Below are 6,252 nucleotides of genomic sequence, written 5' to 3'. Positions count from 1 at the left end.
TGAGGGGTGCGTTCACCCATTGAGACAGTGGGACAGAACTAACGGGAGACCACCAAGTCCAGTTGGAATGGGACTGATGGAACAGGCAACCAAACCGGACTCTCTGAATGTGGCTGACGGTGGAGGAGGACTGAGAAACCAAGGACAATGGCGATGGGCTAAGACTCTTCAGCATGGACGGGCTCACTGTGAGTCTTGTCAGTTTGGTTGCTCACCTTCCTGGACTTAGGGGGAGTTGGGAGGACCATGGACATAACATAGTGAAGGGAACCCTGATGGCTCTTTTGCTTGGAGAGAGAGGGAGTGGGGGTATGGGTGGAAGGGAGGGAAGGGAAGGGAGAGGAGGAGGGGACGAGATGGAAATCTTTAATAAAAATAATGAGAAAAAAAGAACAAAGAAGCTAGACTCAGTCAAAAGAAATATTAAGCTCCCTTGTTAAAACTGTTTAATGCAGAGTGATATTCCCAGACAGACAGAAAGAAAAGATCGTTCTTTATTTGGGAAACCAGGACTTGTGAAAGATGGCTTCTGTGAAAAGTGTGAGATGTAAAAAATCAAAATGACTTAACATTTCCAACCATCTGTTAAGTTATAAGAATTCCACACTATCACAGGTTTGGAGTTGGATCCCTGTCCCTTAAACCACAAGATTCAACCAAAATGATTTCATACAATGGATGCTGTGCATTATAAATATCTTGAGCTTTATCTAGATACTTTACCCTGAAGTAGCAATGTGACAATATGTCTTCTGTTCAGTACCAGAATATCATAAGCACAGCGGGGAAATATAAAGATTCAGAGCCAGATACCCAGACATAAGGAGATTGTATGAGGGCACAATTCAAAGATGTTCCAAAACATACTTAATTATCAGAAAGTTTTGGTAGAAAAACAAGCCATAAAATTTGTTTGGATTGTAATCTTTAAATCATGTATATGCTAATCTCCTACAACTGAGGTCAAGATATATAGATTCCCTATATGCCTCCTGTCTCCTTTACAACCATAGCCTTTCCTTTATAAGCATCCTGTCCATGGAACATTCTTCAGAACTGATGATAGACTGTCATTTCTACCTAGTGAAAACAGCCCCATTAGAACTCTGTCTTGGTATAATATATGGCATGGATTATGAAATATATATACTGATATGTGCTTACTTTTATAATATTATACAGAATCTATTTTCTGCCCTGAAGCCCATTTCTATTCTTCTTAATCATGTTCTTTCCGCCACAAATATCAAACACTGATTAATCTGTTTATTATCTTGAAAGTTCTGACTTTTCCTATATGTCAACTATATAGTATGTGCTACTTTTCAGATTGAAGTCTTTCGTGCAATAGTATGCATTAAATTGCCTCGGTATATTTTCCTTTATTGTCAGCTCTGTCCTTTGTACTAAGTAACAGCCCATTGTCTAGATGTCTAGATGGACCACGTGTTACTTAACCACTCACAAGTATAGATTTCTTCTTTTTCTACTTCCAAGTTCTGACAATAATAAATAAATTACTGTAACCATCTCTATGCAGATTTGTTTTATAGACACAAGTTTTAAAGTCCTTTGTTTAAATTCCAATGTTTGTGGCTGAAATCTAGGTTTGTGATGAGGAGCAGAAGGAGGGAGAACATGAGAAAGAAAGTCAGGACAATGAGGGGTGCGTTCACTCATGGAGACGGTGGGACAGAACTTACCGGAGATCATCAACTCCAGTTGGAATGGGACTGATGGAACATGCAACCAACTCGGACTCTTTGAATGTGGCCAATGGTGGAGGCTGACTGAGAAGCCAAGGACAATGGCGCTGGGCTTTGATTCTTCTGCATGGACGGGCTCTGTGGGAGCCTTGTCAGCTTAGTTGATCACCTTCCTGGACCTGGGGGGAGTTGGGAGGACCTTGGTCTTAACATAGAGTAGGGAACCCTGATGGCTCTTTGGCCTGGAGAGGGAGGGGGGTATGGGTAGAAGGGAGGGGAGGGAAGGGGGAGGAGGAGGGGAGGAGATGGAAATTTTTAAATAAAAAAAAATAAACCATGATAAAAAGAGAATGTGTAAATGTATTTTATAAAGCAGCTGTACCATTGTGTGGACACTGTTAACAAATTGAGATCATATTTATAGGTATTTTCTTCATAACATTATGGATTATGTTGCTCAAATGGGTGTGTGATGGCATTTTGTTGTTTTAATGCAACTTTCCTGATGGCATATGATGTGAAATAGGTTTTCACATTTTCATTCTTATACAAAATAGTGAGGCCTAAAATAAACCCCATAGAAACACAATCTCTCTCTCTATGTCTCTGTCTCTCTCTCTCTCTTTCACACACACACGTAATTCTAAATACAATAAAAAGAAAAGAGAATATATTGTCTAAAATGTTCTTTCTAGCATAATATACTGAGCAAACTAAATACTCACTAACTTTCATGAAAAAGAAAAAGAGTGAATTCAGTCACACAAACCTTGTTCTTTACAAATATGAACTCACAGTAGACTGCAGATTTAGGTGTATTCAAAAATACAAAACTCCTAGAAGATAACACAAGCGCAATCTAAACAATCAATAGTTAAATCATGACATTTTAAATATGTCATCACTGACAAGAACAAAAAATAATTGAAATAATGGCTTTATTAAAACTGATTTTTATGTGAAAAGGGCACTTCTTAAGACAACTAACATATAAGCAATGAAACAGGAGAAATATTTGCTAAGCATAATTGTCATGGAAGACTTGTAAAATATACACAACAACAGCTGTTGAAATTCAAGAAGGAAAAGTACCTGGTTTTCCTCCCTTCTTTTCCTTCCTTCCTTCCTTCCTTCCTTCCTTCCTTCCTTCCTTCCTTCCTTCCTTCTTTCCTTTCTTCCTTCATTCCTTTCTTTCTTCCTTCCTTCCTTCCTTCCTTCCTGTCTGTCTGTCTTTCTTTCTTTCTTTCTTTCTTTCTTTCTTTCTTTCTTTCTTGTTTTTATTTATTTATTTGTTGTTGTTAAAATGGGATTAAGCTATGTGGACTTAATCCTGTGTAGACTCTTACCAGAATGGCTTTGAACTCTGCTGGAATTACGTGTGTGTGTGTGTGTGTGTGTGTGTGTGTGTGTGTCACTGTCAGGCACAAATAAAAGTGCTCATGTCATCCTCTTGTGCCACCATGGCTGTTCCCAGGGACATCAGCTATGGAACTATGCTTTCAGCATGAATGCAGTGGCCCTGTCACTGTCGCTTGTGCAGCATGACCATCATGGAGCAGAGTTGTCTGTGGGGGAAGTTTGTTCTCCGTCCACTGAGACCATGCTGTAGATACTTCATTTCAAGAAGTTCTGGGTTGACTGCTGGCAAAATTGCTGGAGATAGCCTTTTGTTCCTTGTTAGAAAGATTGAAGACGCCATCCTGTAACCATCAGTGAAAGTCCTACTTGGGAAAATTTAGAAAAAATCATACATTACTCAGGCAAACTCATTGAGATAGCTCCCATTTCTGAACCTTATACTGTCTGTCATCAAAGAAGCTGGTTCAGTCTAGTCCACTAAAAAGCTGCGGTGTATCAGAGGTGATGAAGGACTCCTAACTGCCTGTTTACAAACTCTGGAACAGAAGAGAAACACTTCAGATTCAGCAGGTAATACTCTTCCAATCCCAGCCCTTATGCTTCATCATGATGATGCTACACAACAAAACAAAAACAGTTGCCTTGACATTGATGAAGGAAAACCTCCTGCTGTAACCTCAGTTCTAGTCAAGATCTTAAAAGACACTGTTATTATGTCCATCTCTCTGCCGGCTACTGCAGCCAACAACACTTCAGTTCAGACCATCAGTGCATACTCCATTGTACTGAAAATAGCCACGGACAATCCTCATAGTTCAGGTGTTTGGCACAGTAGCATATAGTGGAGAGAATATTGATTGAACAAAGAAGAAAGGCAGTCAATGAAGCTTGATGATGCCATTTTAAAACTAAAAGAAAGATAGAAAGGGTGAAAAGTGTGAAGCTCATATAATTGTCCCAGAGGGGACACTTTACAGCATTATAGTTTGTCTGGATAATGCAGTCAGAAAGATTCAGGTTCTCAGTAGGATGCTCTCAGCATCATGAACTTTTGGTTCAAGCAAGGGATTGATTTAGAAAAGAGCTGTGCAATATCACTTCAGATGTCACGCCTAGATGGAAATGCATGAGTATTTGTGACCTAGTCAACCAGCTCTCTACCAATGACCCTATTATTCATAGCTATTGCAGTATCCCCCAGCTCCACAGAGTGCTAGTGCAGAAGAAAGCCTAACAGCACGTTGAGCTAGCCTTGGAAAGGCAGCAGCAGTAAGAAAAGCAGAACTTTGATTCTTCAGAGGCAAAAGCATTGGAGAACACAGAAATGAAACACAGCCTGAGCAGGATAGAGAGTAGAGGAGGTCAGAGATGCTGTGGAGAATGAATTGTAGACCCAGCTTCACTGACAAGCAGATGCCCATACTGATCATTTATGAGATGTCCTCACAGTACAATAATAGGAACTGAAGTGTGAATTTGAGTGTGGCCTGTCTGAGAAAATCTCTGCGCAAGAATTAAAGTTTCATTGTCACTGACAGGAATGAGTTGACAACTTTAATCTGGACATGAACACTGCATGTGCCAGGCTGTGTAGAGTCTGTTCAGAGTTGTGCAGTCACTGAAGAAGCATCCAGAAAAGTTCACCAGCTCTGACATTGATGGGAGGCATTAAAGTACAGTATGAAAAGCTTATCTTCAGCCGGGCGGTGTTGGCGCACGCCTTTAATCCCAGCACTCGGGAGGCAGAGGCAGGTGGATCTCTGTGAGTTCGAGGCCAGTTTGGTCTACAAGAGCTAGTTTCAGGACAGGCTCCAAAGCCACAGAGAAACTCTGTCTCGAAAAACAAACAAAAAAACCTTATCTTCAGAAACACCTCATATTCATATCCCATTGGGGAATACAATTGAGTGGACTGTTCTGATAATGAATTTTCCAGGCTTTAACTGCAGCCATTACCCCAGAGAACTTGACACTGTGTACAACAAGCAGAACCTCAAAATCTCTTTCTATGCTGTTTGAAAATTAGCCTGTAGAATAGCAATGATTGAGGAAACCTGAAATAGCATGTATGAAGACTTCCCCTTCTACTTGCAGTCCCTACTTCAGCTACCACCTAAACAATGAAAGCCACTGCAGGGCTCTACCCTGAAGATAGAAACACATCTACATTTCTCTCCTATGCCTCCTATTGCATTGAGCATGCTGGCCTGGAACTGACCGTTAAGTTTGTCAGTCAGCTAAAAGGGAAGTCCAGAAGAATGGCAGAATATTGGTGGAAGAACCCTAGGAAGTAAACAGCTAGTGAAGATCCTGACTGCATAGGCCAGCTCTGTGGAACCACTTAAGTGCAGCAAGAGTAAGGCCTTGGAGGAGTTGTGTACTGTCATATTTCGTTTCAAAGCAAATAAGCATTGGTATCTGCAGGGTTTGCAACAAGGGTCCCAGAATTGTCTAGAACTGAGAAGGTTTCAAATACTGTGTGAAATGATAACACCTGGTACATTTGCATTCCTTACATTGCTACCATGCCAATGAACTAACTCCAGGAGGCTTTATTTGCAACTTGGGAAACAATTTCTATTTTTCCAGTTTTACTGATCAGGATTGTGATTCACTCAGAATAATGTTTGATGCTTACTCTTGACTATGCCCTCATAGCAAACTGAATAAAACAACAAAATGAAAATAAATTTAGTTCCAAGCTTTGCACTTGTAAATATTTCAAGTGGAGCATTTTTGTAGGGAGGTCCACTTGTTCTTCCCAGCCACCTGGCTACCTTAGACCTGAAATAATCACATAGAAACTATATTATTATTTTTTTATGAGCATGTTGGTTTATTTTTTCTTTCTTTTTAATTTTTTATTTATTTATTTTTTCTTTCATCATCATCATCATCATCATCATCATCATCATCATCATTATTATTATTATTATCATTATTACAAATTTCACCACCTCCCCTTCTCACATTACCCTCCACCTCCCCTCTCTCCCCTTCCCCTCCATCTCCAGCAAAAAGAGCAGTCAGGGTTCCCTGCCCTGTGGAAAGTCCAAGGTCCTCCCCCCTCCATTCAGGTCTAGGAAGGTGAGCATCCAAACAGACAAGGTCCCACAAAGCCAGTACATGGAGTAGAATCAAAATCCAGTGCCATTGTCCTTGGCTTCTCAGTCAGCCCTCCATGTAA

At 40.4% G+C, this 6,252-nt stretch overlaps 1 pseudogene; it reads left to right on the top strand.

The window, feature by feature from the left end:
* The first annotated feature begins 3,210 nt into the window (after nt 1-3,210).
* Nucleotides 3,211-5,600, top strand: LOC119827136 (annotated as a pseudogene).
* The last annotated feature ends 652 nt before the right edge of the window (nt 5,601-6,252 follow it).

Source organism: Arvicola amphibius, chromosome 12 (genome assembly GCF_903992535.2).
Source record: "Arvicola amphibius chromosome 12, mArvAmp1.2, whole genome shotgun sequence".
NCBI lineage: Eukaryota > Metazoa > Chordata > Mammalia > Rodentia > Cricetidae > Arvicola > Arvicola amphibius.
Note: the sequence above shows the minus strand (reverse complement) of the source record. Positions and strands in the feature narration are given on the sequence as shown.